The following is a 16199-nucleotide window of genomic DNA, read 5'->3' as shown; positions in this document are numbered from 1 at the left end:
AAACAGCTGTACACCCAGTGAAGGGAACCCAACATCAGGAAGTTAGAGGCATGGGTTGCATAATAGTGACCGTGATATAAAAACTAACTAACACATAAGCACTAGTAATATTACATACGCATGCAACTTTGGTATTTACAAAGCACTTTCTGATTCTTATCTTGACGAGATAAGAGATAGGCAGGGTAATATTGTTACTCCCATTTTATTTATTTATTTATTTTTTGTCTCTTTGCCTTTTCTAGGGCCACTCCCGTGGCATATGGAGGTTCCCAGGCTAGGGGTCGAATCAGAGCTGTAGCCACCGGCCTAAGCCTCTGGGTCCTGGGCAGACCCAAAAGCAGGAAGGGCAAAAACTATACTTTTCCTGCAATTTGCTGGGGTCCACCATCGCACAAAATGCAGGCCCCACCCACAAGCCCAAAGGAAGCTTGTCACAGTGGCCACATCTCTCTGCTTTCTCTCCTTAGGGAAAGAATTGGAGAGGAAGCAGAAAGCACTACAACTGCAGAACAAAGCTGGGGTTGCATTATTTTACAGGCAGGTGCTTCTTTCAGATGCTTTACCTGGAAAATGAGGTGAGTTGTCAAACCCAGGGACCCTTGCACTAGTTCATCTTCTTTCTTTCTTTGGTTATTGTAATCGTTAAATTTTTTTTGTCTTTTTGTCTTTTTAGGGCCACACCCACGGCATATGGAGGTTCCCAGGCTAGGGGTCCCATCAGAGCTGTAGCTGCCAGCCTACACCAGAGCCACAGCAACTCGGGGTCCGAGCCTTGTCTGCAAGTTAAAACAGCTCACAGCAACGCCGTATCCCTAACCCACTGAGCGAGGCGCCAGGGATTGAACCTGCATCCTCATGGATGCTAGTCAGCTTCGTTAACCACTGAGCCATGACGGGAACTCTGTGCTGGTTCATTTTACATGTCAATCTGACCGGGCCATCAGGTACCCAGATAGCTGGTTAAACATTATTTATGGGTGTGTCTCCAAGGATATTCCCAGAAAAGATTAGCATTTGAGTCAGGAGACAGCATAAAGCCAAGTGCCCTCCCTGATGTGGGGGCTGGAAGCCCATCCACAGACAGCCCGAATAGAACACAAAGGCGGAGGAGGAGAATTTGCTCTGCCTGACTGGTTAAGCTCCACCTCTGTCTCAGGCCTGGGACCCACACCATCGGGGTGCCTGGTCTCAGGCCTCTGCAGTCACACTGGAGCGACGTCATCTGCCTTCCGGGGTCTTCAGCTCGTGGATGGCAGATCACGGGACATCACAGCCTCTACATTCATGAGAGCGAATTCTTTACAAACCCCTCTTTATTTATTCATTTGCTTTTTAGGGCCACACCCTCGGCATATGGAAGTTCCTAGGCTAGGGGCTGAATCAGAGCTATGGCTGCCGGCCTACACCGCAGCCACAGCCACGCAGGATCCGAGCCTCGTCTGTGACCTACACCACAGCTCACGGCCACGCCCAATCCTTAACTCACCGAGAGAGGCCAGGGATCGAACCCGCAACCTTGTGGTTCCTAGTCGGATCCGTTTCTGCTTTGTGAGGATGAGAACTCCTCTCTACTTATATTTGCAATGATTTATATATTATATACACACGGATCTATTACCTATATAATATGTCTTGTGTATATTCATACACACACAATATATTTCCATATACGTCTATATCCTGTTGGTTCTGTTTCTCTGGAGAACCCAGACGAATGCACTTGTTAATTCACCTCCTCTTCCGATCTCTTTCCCCCCTCCCCGCTTCTCTCTGGCCCTCTTCCTCTACAAATGTGTATACGGTCAGTCCTCCACCGTGTATACTACAGGGAAGCCCTACGCTAGTCACAGGGGCTCAGAGATGAGTAACACAGTCCCTGCCCGCAGAATTTAGTTGGGGGAAAGGGAGGGAGGGCAAATGGAATGCAGAGGGACAAACAGATGCCATAATGGGGTCACCAAAGAGAGAGCTTGCAATTACCCTTTGGTTTGAGGGGGACCATAAACAGCCTCCTAGAGGAGAGGTTTTGTCTGTCCACCCCCCAGTTACTGGGCATCATTTCTTTTGCCAGTTTTCTTCTCCAGGGCAAGCAAGAACCACCCAGGATGGTCACAATGAGCTGGTAAATTCCAATCCCAAACAAGAAGCCTGACATTGTTGTTGGCCTGCCCAGCCTTAGAGGAAGATGGCGTGATTTCTGTTCCGGATCAGAAAAACAGAAGGAACCAAAACACACAGTGAAAAATCATGAGAGGATCTGCGGGTGTGAGTATCAAGGGACATGCGGGATTTCAGACGGAGTGACAATGAGCTAAACGATAGCCTGAGTATCGCTGATGGCCAAGGACCCAGTAACAATCTCATACTCAGATTTGGCCTGGGAGGGTCCGGTTACCCCCGGAAACTGTTATACCTGGGAATTGATCCTGAGCTGTGATCTCACACCTTCCCACACGGTAATGGATACAGAATATTAGCTTGATGTGAAAAACGTACGGGAAAAAGCAGCTTTCCAAATCAGATGGAGATTAAAAGCATTCCGGAAGAATCTGCAAGTAGAAGAAGCTTAATAAAAACAGAAAACATTTGTTCCCAGGAGGACTTGCTAGAACAAACCAACTGTTCCACGTTTGACACTGTGCTGGGAATGTGGGAGAAGAGGAAATAAAAGCACCACCCAGGAGTGCCTGCCCCGCCCTCGACGGCTTCACCCCAAAACGCTGCACCTTGAATGAGGTCTGGTATTTGGTTTCTGAAGCCAGAGACTCTCCGAGCACACAGTTTTGAGGTTTGAAAAAATATCTTTGTGTTGGCCCATGCATTTTGCGTTCAAGCACTCTTTACAGAATCCTACCAAATCCCCATTAATCCAGTGTCTAGTCAGCTCTGACGAACTGCAAAAACCATTCTGTGACCTTTCTGAGAAGGTCATCCCACTTCTAATGGAAACACAGTTATCGCTGAAAAGGAAAAAAAAAAAAAAAAAAACCTGCCTCCTTCCTTCAACCGGACTCTTCCCCACCTGGACCTGGGCAGATCCCAACCTACTTTCTTCCTTCTGCACCCATCGGACTGGTGCTGGAGAATGGCCAGGGGCTTCAGAAAGCCCCTCTGTGGACTAGCCCAGGCCAAGCCCAGACTGGTGTGTGAAAAGACTAGGGGGCAGGCAAACACCTGCTTGTGGTCAGCACGTCTGCACGGGCTCCAAGGGAGACCCCTCTAGGAGCTGAAGTACAAGGCCAAACTAACTGCAGAGCCCTAAGTTAGACCAGAGCTGGTAGATGGAAAGGAACTCATCAGAATAATTTCCGGAAGCAGACGTCCTTGACTTGTTCTTAGCTTTTTACATATTCCCACTACTGTCTGCATGAGGAGATGTTACCACTGAAAGGAGAGACTAGGGATGAACAGTGACTTTTAAAAATCTAATATGGGGGCTGAGGTTTTCCTCTTCAGGTTACTAGCTTTGTGACCTCAGGGAGGTTACTTACCCTCTCTGATCCTTTCAGATGCCTCACCTATAAAGTGGAGTGTTTGTTCCCTCTCTGGAATTGCTGCCAAAATTAAATACATGTAAGGCCTCCAGCATGGCACCTATATACCAGGTGGTCAAGTAAAGTGACTTCTTTATATTATTATAAATTCCACTAATACTCCTTAAGGTTATGGCACTGTGCCAGACTCTATAAGGAACACGAAGCATTATGTGTGTGGCTTGGATCTCCCAGGATCATGCCACTTTCATATACTCTTTAGTTTCCCTATAAGTAAAATATGCTTCTATTAAATGGCACGTAGTCAAATTTGGCTCTGGATTCTCCAATGTCAACGTGCATTCAGGTAACCAAGGCCCCTGGCCTTAAGGACTTTTCAATCTAGCATGGAAAAAAAGGGCATATCCAGAAATACCTGTAATAAAGTACAAGATAATAAGATACAGTGACTCTACTTATAATCACCTCTTCCATTTATGTACCATTTCATAGTTGACAAGATATTTTTATGTGTTTCCTTGCAAGGCCATCTTGCAAAATATTTATCATTCCCACTTCTACATAAGTGGGATTGGGATTCAGAAAGGTTTTAGACCCAGAATACTTGACAAATGGAAGGACTGGGGTTTCTACCCAGAATTAGGGCCACACCCGCAGCAGATGGAAGTTCCCAGGCTAGAAGTTGAATTGGAGTTTCAGTGGCTGGCCTACACCACAGCCATGGCAACACCAGATCCCGAGCTGCATCTGTGACAGATGCCACATCTTGCCACAATGCTGGGTCTTTAACCCACTGAGGGAGGCCAGGGATCGAACCTGCATCCTCATGGATACTAGTCGGCTTTGTAACCTGCTGAGCCACAACAGGAACTCCCAGATTTTCTTCATTCTAAAGCTGGTTTCTCTTCTGATTTCCTCACTAGAGAGGCTCAAGTAGAAATTCAGCCTGTGTCAGTTTCATCCATCCATTCATTCAACAGATAGTTACTGGCGTTTTTAGGCTTTGTGCCCTCCTATCATGGCAGAATTCCCATTAACCACCAGCTGAGCCCTTAGGTCTTGGGTGGCTTTGCCTCTGCTTCATGGACTTTAAAACTGGTCTTCTCAGACTGTCACAGATAATTTGTACTGGAAGAATGTCTAAGAAAACAAACTAGCCTTCATAAAGGAGGGTATCACTTTTCATTTCCTCCCTAAGTAGCAATGATTCCTTCGCAATGCTTACATAACCTAGTACCTTAGTGGGCTTCTTAAACATCCTCTACAATGGCAATATTTAAATTAAAAACTATGTGCTTTAAGTCCTATACTGAAGTGCACTCAGGAAATGGATTTTAATGCTAATACTGCTTAGTCAACCTCCTGAGGTCTGTGGGAAGGTCAGCCTGCTACAGTGGACACACTGCTGTCATTTTTCTCATTTCAAATTAGACCAGTTCAGATCAGTGCTTCAAAATTTCTTTAGAGTTCCTACCCAATACCATGCATGGCTGATCCCTAAGGTGACCCAAAGCCTCATGCCCTGTATGACTTCCTCACCTTTGAGTCCTGGAAGGTCCTGTCACTGGCTTCTTGTCAACTGATTATGGCAGTGGTGATGGGGTGGTCCCCCCACCCCTGAGATGTCATAAATTCTGCAATACTCTATCTTAGTAGATTGGAGAAAGAGAGGTTCTGCTGGCCTTGACAATGGAAGTGTCATGTTATAAGGGGTCCACATGGCAGGGAACTCATGGACTGGATGAGTTTTGGCCAACCCCTTGATGACAGTCAGCAAGAAAATGGGCACCTCAGTCCTACAACCACAGGAACGAAATTCTGCCAACCACCACATGAGCCTGGAAGAGGAATCCACACTCCAGGAAGGAACACACCTGGCCAACAACCTGTAGCCTTGCAAGGCCCTGAAAACAGGACCCTGTTAAACTGGGTTCAAACTTCGGACTCTTGAAAACTGTGAGAAAATAAATGTATGATGTTTCAAGCTGCTAAGTTACCATACAATTCATTATGCAACAATAAATAACATACTATGCCACCAGCTTCTTGAGAAAAGATTTCATAGGACCTAGAATGTTTGTTTGCATATAAATGCTTCAGACTAAACCAGACTAACCCTGACTTAAGGCTGTCAGAAATAACTGCCTCTGCGTTTCAGGTTGCCAAAGCATCAGAAAGCATGCAAACAGAGCTACAAATGGTGGTCTTCTAGGTTCCAGAAGTCCTCTGAGAGGTTCCTTTGGGCTGTGGTCATGATTCTATAATCCTTCTGGAAAGCCAAGAAGATCCTCCCAAGGGCACTAGTGGAAAAGCCTTAGGGGGTTGTGTGCTCTGCGTTGTAAATCAGACATTCGACCACAATGGATTCATTCTGAGATTTCAGATAAAAATTCCCAAGATGGAACAAGGCCCGAATTACGGATCCGGATGGCAGCAATCATAACCATGACTGACACTGGTACAACACACAGATTTCACAAAAGCCATCATCACACATGATCCTTCGAGCAATCTTTTGACATCGGGTCTAATTCACAGTATATTTACTGTACGACCAAGGAACCTGAGGTCTAGAGAGATTACATGTCCAAGGTCACCTGATGAGTGATAATAGAGATATTTCTTTCTCCCAAATCTAGTGCTATTTTCACAAAACCAGGATGCTCCAGAATCAGACTGTCCGGCACACATGGGGCTTGAACCCACCATTTATGGAAAGCCTGATCTCAGGTCCTCCCTTCCTGAGCTAATGATACGTGTGAGGTGAGACCCTGAAGGAGGACAAAACAAGGACACTTCATCTGTGCTTTCAGTAGAATCATACCCTCCCTACTTTGGCTTTGAGAAACAGAGACATCATTTGCAGTGAATTTTCTTAGAGAAGGATAAACCAAAACTACACATCTTTTCCTCCCCTGATGCAAATGCTGCAGGACAGCACCTCTTGTCACAATATCATCCTAGACCTCATATTTAAAGAACAAGAAATTCTTTTACCCTAAAGTGGGCAATAATTAAATGTCCATTTTTTTTGTTTTGTTTTGTAGATTATTTTTCCTACTTCCTTTCCCATGAATTCCTTTTTATTTTTCTTTGCCCAAAGAGACCACTTGAGCAGGAAACGAGCATTAATTTATTGCTTTCTAAGGGCTAGGCACTGGTAGGCCCTTTACAAGTGTTTTCCCATTAATCCTTGTAACAATTCAGTGGGGAAAGCATTATTATTACTTTCTATTCCTTTCTTTTCTCCAGCTGAAGAAAGAAAGGGTCAGGAGGTGAAGAGATTTGTTTGGATGACTCAGAAAGGCCTGAGTGGGGCCCACGTACATATGACTCTTAACTTGTCTGTTCCTGGGGCAGGGATCGAACCTGTACCACAGCAGCAACCCAAGCCATAGCAGTGGCAAGGCAGGATCCTTAACCCACAAGACTACCAGGGAAGTCCAGATCTGGTTCTATCTTAAGGAGCATCAATGTCATGCACAGTATAAAAGTCTGAAGTGCTGTGACGGGGGAAAATACAGGGTCAGGGGAAGCCTAAGAAGGTCATTTGCTCTGAGCTCTCGGGAAGGCCCGGCTGAGCCCAGTCCTCCAAGAGAGCTGGGGCTGCATGAGTGTCAGGTGACACCATCCAGATGGAGGTGGGCCGAGGAAGCTTGGGCACCACTGATTCAGTGGTCAGCATGCCTAGGGACTGGCAGAGGTACAGCTGGAGAGGGTGACTCAGGCTAGGGTTTTTTTTGCAACACGAAGAAATGTGGACTTACTCCACCACGGCCGAGGCTCACAATTGTTTCTCTATAGACTCACAAGACACAAAATGTTCACATATGCAACCCATTCTCATGGCTGTCAATACAATGATGCTCAAACCCATGCATGTTAGTTGTAACTCTAGTGCCCTGTTTCTCCCATTGTTGAGAAATGAAGGAATTAAGTATCCGATGACTTAATGACAGGAATAAGCCTATATCAATCAAACTTTTCCTTTAAGAAGTATATAATTTGTGGGAAGGAGTTCCCTGGTGGTCTAGTGATTAGGATTCGGTACTTTCACCAATGAGGCCGGGGTTCACTCCTTAGTTTGGGAACTGAAATCCCACAACAAGCTACTGCATGCTATGGTCAAAAAAAAAAAAAAAAAAAAAAAGTACACAATTTACAATTGTTTGTGCTTCATTAACTGCTGACTTGCAACGCATTTCACATCCGAGTCTGGGCACAGCTGCCTCACATCAGATGACTCCTGGGGCATTAAGGGGCCTTCCTGGCTAAAACCTCCCCATCCCTCCTCTGAATGCTTCTGCAGGAGCAGGTCTCTAACAGCTGACATACAGAGAGCTCCTCACATAACTCCCCTTTGCAAAGAAACATCTCTCCTGCGGCGGCTCCCAAGAAACCAACGGCGCGTGCTATGCAGGATTGATGCAGTCACTTGGTAGAGAAGGAAAAGGGAGAAGGGACCAAGGGGTCAAGGAGAATAAACACCATCCCAGACAGTGGAGGTTTCCAAAAGCACATTCAGGGACTATTTCAGGAATCAATTTCATTTTTAAAAGAGAGAAAAAGTAGGTAAAAAGACATATCAAAACCGTAAGTGTGGAACTTCTCTTGTGGCTCGGCAGGAATCCGGCACAGTGTCCATGAGGATGTGGGTTTGATCCCTGGTCTCACTCAGTGGGTTAAGGATCCAGTGTCGCCACACGTTGCGGTGTAGGTCTCAGATGCGGCTTGGATCTGGTGTTGTGGTGGCTGTGGCGTAGGCGGACCCCTAGCCTGGGAACTTTCATATGCTGTAGGTGCCACTATAAAAAAGGAAAAAAAAAGTAGGTATTATACAAGAGGATGCTTTTTGTGGTAACAGCAAGTCATTTGCCCACAAGGATACTATCTGCCAGGCTCTGTGGCCCAAGTCTTTCCCCAGGGATTGGAAATAGGCCTTGCTGGCACAGGAGCTGACTGTAGATGGCTATAGTTCTACGTCTGTCACTCCCTCTTCGAGCTAGAGGTGACCAGACCGGACCCCTATCTCTCGTCTGTCTGCTCCGCAGAGCTATCCATTCATTCAGTGAAAAGGTCCATCAGCGTGTGCACCTCCTAGGTAGCAGCGTGGATGGAAGCCAAGCACATCCTAGGACACACTGGCTCAGCCGGCTCTGGGCAGAGACAGGCAGATGCTCTGGGAACACCTAGGGCTGTATGGTGGAACTGCAAAAACCAAGAAGCACCAAGCCCCGTGGATCATCTGGGGCCATCCTACTTAGCAGTCAACCTAGAGGCTCTTCGCCAGGCACCTCCAGCTTCACCCAGTCCACGTATCAACCAGCGGGCAGTCCCTGGAGCTGGAAGCCATGACGCAGAGTCTTTCTCCTTCCCACCATTATGCTGCTTAGGACTAGACTGATGCTGTGAAAAGGCTGGCTGTGGAATCGGAAAACCCTGGGTTCAATTCTGGCTCCACCCCTTATGAGCTACATGACTTCAGGTGCGTTATCCCCTCTCTGGTTCTTATAACACTACCTTCCATCTATGTGCTTCCGAAGCACCCTGCATTGTGCTTAGCACATTTTACTGTTCTTGCCAGTTTGTAACTATCCTCAACTGCACTTAAAGTTCCTTAAAGAATAGACACTGCAGTAGGCTGATTCAGTTCTATCCCTAGAGCCTCCTATGGTGGTAGATGGCACAGCTCAACAAGCATACGTAGATGAATACTGAATCCTACCCCAAAGGACTGCTGTGGAAGGTGTAAAAACATGGGCCCATCATTTGAGCCCTTAATAAATGGGCTGTGTGGGCGCAGAATGGATAAGGGAAATCTCTATACATTCCTCTCAGTTTTGTTATGAACCTAAAACTGCTCTAAAAAAAAAGTCTAAAATAAAAAGCACAAATAAGTGGTAATTCTAGTGTGTTCAGTTGTAAAACAACCATCTCTGCAAAGCACAATTCATTAACATTTTAAAAGAGATCCATGTGAAGGAAAAGGTTTTTTGTTTTGGTTTTTAAAGTATAGTTGATGGAGTTCCCATTGTGGCCCAGCGAGTTAAAAACCCAACATAGCACCTGCAGGTTTGATCCCTGGTCTCACGCCATGGATTAAGGATGTGGCACTGCCACAAACTGCAGTTGCAGCTTGGATCTGGTGCTGCCATGGTTGTGGTGTAGGTGAGCAGCTGCATCTCAGATTCAACCCCTGGTCCAGGAACTTCCATATGCCACAGGTAAGGCCCTAAAAAAAGGGATAGCTGGTTTACATTGTTGAGTCAATCTCTGCTATACAGCATAGTGACCCAGTCATACATACACACATACATATATACATACACATACACACACACATTCTTTTACTCATACCATCTTGCATCATATTCTGCCCCAAAACATCAGATATAGTTCCCTCTGCTACAAGAGGAATTTTCATAACCACATTATGTATCTTTAAAATAAGGTAAAAAAACGGCTTACATATAACCTAATACTGATCACATTATGTATCTTTAAAATAAGGTAAAAAACGGCTTACATATAACCTAATACTGATCAATTCTTAGTCCTCATCTTACTTGATGTGCCACCAGTACGGACCAGAGTTGATCACTCCTGCCTCTTGGAAAAACCTCTTCTCTTGGAGCCGAGATTTTTTTTTCTATCTCCCTGACCACTTTGACTTAGGCTCCTTCATTGTCCCTTCTCATCAACTCAAGAACTGAATGAGGAGACACAGCATTCTTCTCTTTCCCAAACTCACTGCTTAAGTACGCTCATCCATTCTAATGGTTTCTAATTGCATCCATCGGATGAAGCCTCTCATCTGTCCATCTCCAGCGGACACGTCTCTCTTGAATTCCAGATGGCCTGACCCAGCTGCCTACGCCACAACTGTACATGGGCATCTAATCCACATCCCAGACTTAACATCCACATTAACCTTCCCCAACCTTTTCCTCCTTCACTGTTTCCCAGCTCCGTAAATGGCAACACCAGCCAGGCCAGCTTCTCAGCCCCAAACCCTGGCGTTATCCTCAACTGCTCTTCCTCAAGAGGAATTCTTAATAAACTCGGCAGGCTCTCTCTTTAAAAGCCACATGGAATTTAATTGCTTCTCAATCCTTCCACCACTTCCTCTGTGAGCTGGGTGCTTCCATCACCCCCCTCCATCATTTCCTTGTTTCCCTTGTAGTCCTTCACCTCCAGCGCCTCTCAAGGCAGCCACAGCAGCAAGCATTTGAAAAAGCAAGCCAGATCTTGTTACTCAAGAGTGCTAAGACCATGTCAATGTTTACAAGTGAGGAAACAAGCTTAGAAAGGTTAAGTAAACAGTCATACCACCAATAAATGGGAGAACAAGAATGATATAAACCCAACTCCTTCTGAATCTAAAGCCCACACTCTTAATCATAAACCCCTACTGCCAAGAAACCACTGTGTGACTTAAATGCAAACTACACTTACATCCAAAGCCTTAGTGAAGTTGAAATAAACCATTACACCAAGACAAGACTTTAAAGTACAGTATAGATCCATCCATCCACCCACCCATCCATCCATCCATCCATCCATTCATTCATTCGACAAACACTGTTTGGGAATCTATTACGTGTCTGGCACTATTCTAGACCAGTTGGTTCAGCAATGGACACAGAAGACTGTCCTCACAGAGCCTACAGTCTAAGGAGGGAGACACACCATAAATCAAAACAGGTGGTACCCAGGTGGGAATAAAGAGTGGTAATAAGGCTAAATCAAGAAGATAGACAGCAACAGAAAATGGCTAATAGGAAGAAGCAGAGGCAGGGATGTTCTTCCGTGTCCTCAAGCAACAGCAAGAGACAGAGTAACTGCGGGGTGAGTGGGAGGAGGAAACATTGTATTGAAGGGTGAAGGGTTAGGACAGAGGCATTAGTTATTGCCTGCCTCATAATGGAAAGAGAAGCAGCAGAAACGTTTCTGGTTCCTGAAGCATTAAAAGGACTACTTCTAACTTTTCATCCTATTAACAGAGTAAAGTGTTGATAATAATGCCTGGCACATAATATATGCCCAGTAGGACTTAATACCCAGGAGTATATATAGCTGCCACTTTGTTCTTTTTCAACATAGTCTTTGCTATTCTTAGACATCTGCATGCTGATGTATAAATTTTTGAAGCTGTCAAATTACACACAAGCACACCCACACATGTTGGGATTTTGATCTGGTTTGCACTGAATTTATTGTATCATCTGCAGAAACAACAACTGCCATCCTATTTATAAAGGTACAAAAAAAAAATGGTCTGTAGATAGAATACACAACTACATATCAATAAGAAAAAGGAAAACTCACTGACAATAAAAATCGGGCAAAGGATATGAACATGAAACCTAGAAGAGAAACCTGAATAGCTAATAAACATATGAAAATAACCTCACCTCAAATGTATTCAGGTAAATACAGATTAAAAGCAAGATGAGGGGAGTTCCTGCTGTGGCACAGTGGGTTTAAAGGACCTGGTGTCACCACAATGGTGGCATGGGTCATCTCGAATTCAGTCCCTGGCCTGGGAACTTCCATATGCCATGAGTGCAGCCATTAAAAAAAAAAAAAAAAAAAAAAAAAAGATAAGCCATCATTCTATGCCCATCAGATTGGCAAAAACTAAAAGTCTAACAGTAATAAATGATTTAATTATTGCTTTTCATATGCAGCACAGGGAACTCTTATACCCTGATGGTGGATACAGAAATTGGAAAATCTACTTTAAGATATAATTTTAGGGGCAATATCCACTAAAACCAAAGATGCATATACAGGAAGATCCAACAATCTGGTTCTAGATATTCTACCTTGAAACATCCTCTCACATGAGACCAAAGGGATAGATAAAAGATAGTGATTAAAGTTTTCATTTACGGCCCATATTGTACACTACCTAAATGTTCATCATAACAACACAAGATAAATATTGTTATACTCATTTAACCAAATACTAAGTAGCAGTTAAAATGAATGAATTAGAACCGCTTATACCAACATGGATAAATCTCAAAAATGATGGTGAGCCAAAAACATAAAGAGGTAAGTTCATATTCAGTATGAATGCACTTTTGTAAAGTTTTAAAATATACTTCATCTAAAGCACATTTTGTTTTAGATATATAATATGCAGTAAAAGTTTAAAAAACCCTCAAAGAAACGTCAAACACCAAGCTCAAAATACTGGTTTCCACTTAGGGAAAAATGGAATAGGTTCAAGTGAAGTATCACAAAAGCGTTACTAGTAGCTATAATATTTTAATTCCTAAAGGAAAAAAGTCTGAGCAAACAATGCAAAATTTTAAGCTTTGCTGGGTAGTGGGTATACTGATGTCTATTATATTATTCCTTACATTTATCTGTATGTGTAAAATCTACATAAATTAAAAAGCAACAATAAAACATCAGAATGGTTTTTTCGGGTTGCAAGTGAGACTTTTTCAACATTTTGGTGGCCATCTGTAGAACTATATGGCCATATGTATCTTCCCAAAATTATGTTTCTGCTTCCAAGCAAAAGTAAACACACTGTACTTACTACATTCATTGTCAGAAGAGTTGAATTTGCCTTTTTTCCATGTGGAGTCACTTTGAGTTGAGTGTCTTTCAATTGGCCACTGTCTGAAATGAAAGCCCCTGACCTGATGACCCAAGCTAGGTCCCCAATCATCTGTGGGGGAATCTGCAGGCACCTGACAAAGGTTTGAGCTATGTCCAGTTCCCACCTGCCTTATTTGGTCTTTGTTATCAAGACTTGTTTATTGAAGCATATGTTTCTCCTTCCCAACATATGAAAAATATATGACTATGGCGAAGCCTTCTATATTTCAGTTATGAACTCAGTGAACACCCAAGTGATTTCTCTGCTGATTACAGATGATTTCTCTAGCAACCTAAAATTGAGCTCTTTAACTCTCATTCTGACAGTGTCTACAGGATCTTTTTTTACACATGCTAACAACTACTCTGAAAATGTGTAAGCTACGAAGAGATTGCCTTAACCATTTGTTTTGTTTCCAACATTGAGGATGTATTTAAAAAAAGCAAAAAATGTCCCTAAAGATGATAACTACCACCCCGTCAGAAAAAAAAAAGAGCTGCTCCAGATGTTAAATGAATTAAATGACAACAAAGAGATCAAATGTACTCATCAGATCTTCAAAAAGAATGTCATCTTGATAAGGAAATAGGATCATTAAAATTAAATGATTACAGAGAAATGAACAAACATCATTTCCAATATTCTAATTTGGATTTGCAGTTAAAAACTCAACCATGCTATTTCTCTTTTCTAAATACAGAGATTTCTAGAGGCAACGAAATGCTCTCTTTTGGAGCATGAACTTGGAAGACAGAACCGGTTTCAAGTCACAGTTCTACAAATTATTAACTGGTGACCTTGCCGAATGACTTAATTTCTATAAACTCCATTTTCCTCTTTTGTCAAAATAGTGATAAAAAAAGTATTATGGGATAATAAAATAAATGCTACAGGAATCTTTGAAGAACAAACTAACATGAGGAAGGGGCTGAGAAAAACGCTTTTCACGTAATAAAGATGAATTAATAATTGTTAGTAGTACTCTTAGTTGCCATAAATATTAGCTGTCATTATCATCTGCCACACATAACTGACACCTGAGACCTTGTTGCTATTTTCAATAGATTATCAATCAAGTGTTCCTGTTTCCTACTACTCAAATATAGAATTTTTATTTTAAAAAAAAAGGCCATACAACAACACACCAGTATCAAGAACATTTTTTTTCTTCCCAAATTGGGTACACATAAGCATCTTCAAAATATCTGAGCTGGAGTGAAATGGATGCCTCCCCTGACTCCCCAAGACAGAGCTGGGCATTTCTTTTTCTGGATACCCCTGGTTCATACTTTCGTTATTTGTAATACATTTCAGATATAACCATCCTGTGCTGTCATTTACCATCTTTAATATGCCTCCCGCTCAGCTGTGAGCTCCTGCGGAGAGGAGCCTGGTTCTTTCATGTCCCTAATGCCTGTATCAAGCACAGTGCCTACCAAACTCTGGGTGCTCCATGAATATTTAATGACCGACCAGGAATGAGAAAGAGAAAACAAAACAAGTGCTTACGGATTACCTGCTGTGTGCCAGGCACAGAGCAAGGTGCTTTACATACCTGTCACTTGACTCTGTTTTCCTAATACCCCTTGGAAGTAGCTTCTGTCATTAACCACTTAGCAAAGATGCAGAAACTAAGCCTCAGAGAGAGAAATCATTCTAGGGTATGAAAGCAGCAAATGATGGCACGAGCTTTCAAAGTCACTTTGTTCCCATTTGAAAACTCTTACTCTCTCTATTCATCTAGATCACCCACGTTATAGAACGAACTCTCTTTGGGAAAAATGCAGGCAAATGGACGCTTGTGGAATGATGGCCCTCTGGTATGGGACCCAGAAGTGAAGCATCTGTTTCTGACTCTTCCGGCGTCCTTTCTGGTATCAGATATCAAGCTCCCTATCCCTCTTGGTTGCTTCTACCGAGATTCTCTCTCATGAGGTCTGTGCACCACCTCCTTTGGTCTAGGGAGTGTCTCTATTTTGCCAAAACCGACCTCTCCAGATTGCACCTCTTGGCAGCTGAAACCTGAGGTCTGAGGGAAGCCTCTGGCTTCTGAGCTCTCTCACCACCCTTGGTGGCTGCTGCCAACCACACCTCATCAGGACATGTATGTAATTCATGGACTAGCCTATTCCCCAGGCTTATACATACCACACAAGACCAATAATCAGACTAATTGTCTAGAGTAACAAATCCATTATCATGTCCACACCATGACAGCTGATACACTTTTCAAGGCAGTAAATCAGCTGCCTTTTTTTCCATCCTTTTTTTTTTCCTTTTTTTTGCAAAAACCCCATCAAAAGAGCAAAAAGATACTACTACATGTCAAGAATTTTTTTCGCTCATTTCATCGACAGTAGCTTATTCATCCATCCAGTCAGTCATTTATTCAACAAATATTTACTCTACAACTGCTACCTGCTGATCCTCGTGCCAGGAAATGGGAATACAAAGTGAACAAGACAGATGGCCGCCCCTCAGGAAGCTTGCTTACATCCTTAATATATAACTGGAGCTGTAACAGATTAAATGTACCTTAGAGAGTATCTAAACACACTCCTCCAGTGTTAGAGAGGAAACTGAGACCCAGCAATCAGAAAGCTCGTCAAGGCCCGTTCATTCCCAATCGAAATCTCTTTCCAATACACCAGATGGCGCCCATCTGATGAGCAACATGTGAGCTGACATTTATTAGGCGCCATGAAAGCAGGGACATTTCAAAAGGCTTGGCATTCCGGGAATGGAGGTTTTTTTTTTTTTTTTTGTCCTCAATTCCATTGTCAGCCGCTCCATAAGAAGCAGTGGAAACTAATTTGACAGTGTAGTGCAATTTCTTTGGAAAGACAGCAGGAGTCCCATGAATTTTTTAGAATGGGACTGTCATTAGCATGACCATGTCCAGTCAAACGTTCAGCAGGCAGCCCATGCTTCTGAAGGGTTTCAGGTGCCTTCCTTTGTCTCCTTGAAGGTGTTCACAGCATGATTTGTTCCTAGTAGAATTGTGTGGGCTGTCCTGAGAAAGGGGGACTGTTTTAAAAATAAAGCTGAGTAGGAAAAACAGAATGACACTGGCACCTCCTCTT

At 43.5% G+C, this 16199-nt stretch overlaps 1 protein-coding gene and 1 long non-coding RNA gene across 52 annotated transcripts in view; one reads left to right on the top strand and one right to left on the bottom strand.

Moving 5' to 3' along the window:
- LOC146402940 (uncharacterized) overlaps window positions 1-7640 on the top strand; it is a 39891-nt gene extending 32251 nt beyond the window's left edge. Inside the window, exon 3 of the long non-coding RNA XR_014808200.1 lies at window positions 246-7640. This is a non-coding gene — a long non-coding RNA (uncharacterized LOC146402940). The remainder of the gene's footprint in view (window positions 1-245) is intronic.
- DAB1 (DAB adaptor protein 1) overlaps window positions 1-16199 on the bottom strand; it is a 1225890-nt gene that overhangs the window by 217703 nt on the left and 991988 nt on the right.

The sequence above is a fragment of the Sus scrofa genome, chromosome 6 (assembly GCF_054392235.1).
Source record: "Sus scrofa isolate SSC_HxYL_T2T_F1_AM1 chromosome 6, Sscrofa_HxYL_maternal_Yorkshire_Landrace_v2.0, whole genome shotgun sequence".
NCBI lineage: Eukaryota > Metazoa > Chordata > Mammalia > Artiodactyla > Suidae > Sus > Sus scrofa.
Note: the sequence above shows the minus strand (reverse complement) of the source record. Positions and strands in the feature narration are given on the sequence as shown.